Source organism: Sceloporus undulatus, chromosome 2 (genome assembly GCF_019175285.1).
Source record: "Sceloporus undulatus isolate JIND9_A2432 ecotype Alabama chromosome 2, SceUnd_v1.1, whole genome shotgun sequence".
Lineage (NCBI taxonomy): Eukaryota > Metazoa > Chordata > Lepidosauria > Squamata > Phrynosomatidae > Sceloporus > Sceloporus undulatus.
In genome coordinates this window covers 42,609,888-42,610,995 of record NC_056523.1, presented here as the reverse complement: position 1 = coordinate 42,610,995, position 1,108 = coordinate 42,609,888, and positions in this window count along the sequence as shown.

The window sequence follows — 1,108 nt, the reverse complement described above, 5'->3', positions numbered from 1 at the left end:
TTGGGGCCTTGAGTTGTTGGAGAAATTGATTTTTAATCTTCACCTTGCTAGAGGCAAACTAGTGAAGCTACTTTTCCGATCACATGGTATCTATTTACAGTGTTGCCTCGGGTTACGAAAGTAATTCGTTCCGTGGCCGCTTTCGTAACCCGAAAAGCCTTCGTAAGCCGAATTGCCATAGGCGCTAATGGGGAAAAGCCGCGATTCCGTGCGAAAAAAGCCGAAAAAAGCACCAAAAGTTTTTTCGTAACCCGAAAAAACATTCGTAACCAGGAACAATGATTCCCTATGGGATTTTTTCGTATCCCGAAAATTTCGTAACCTGGGTATTTTGTATCCCGAGGTACCACTGTACATCCTGTCTCTCATGTAAATTCTGTATATGGTCCACCATCAGGCATAATGTACTAGAAACTTTTTATCATGAGCACTTTTAGATGCCAACCAGTCTTGTATTCTCTGTTTTGTTTCCATTTGCCTGATTGTATTTTGAATCTGTGAAATGTCATCTACAAGAGAGAGATGAGAGGAGGGGCTAATTTACCACAGTTTATGTTAGCCCTTAATTTTATATTTATATATATATATATATATATATATATATATATATATATATATATATTTCACCTGCATAATTGGACCTGCACAATGGAAATAACAATCCTTAGCCTATTCTTGAAGCTGTGATCATTGTCCCACTCCATTGCTTTTCCTGTCTCATTTAGACTGTAAGCCTGAATTAACTATTTGTAAGCCATTCTGGAAGCCCTTTAGTTAACGCCTGGAGATATTAAAAATAAATATTGTGCATGCTTAAATATTACATGAATGTGAAATACATGCTGATCATTAGGATCAATTTGACGTGATAATTTTTGACAAGGGAAAAAAAGTGTTGGAATATTGTTGGTAATGCTTCTGTTCTCCATGGAAACATTTCTGTTCGAAGGTAACCTTTCATGCTTACATCTGTTTTGCAATTTTGTGGTGTAGTTTTGTTTTATGACAAAACAGTCTTATATATCATCTGCTACATTATATAAGTAACCTTCACCTTGCCTAATTAGTAGAGCTGTCTAGCTGACTTCAAAGCTATTTCATTTTCTTA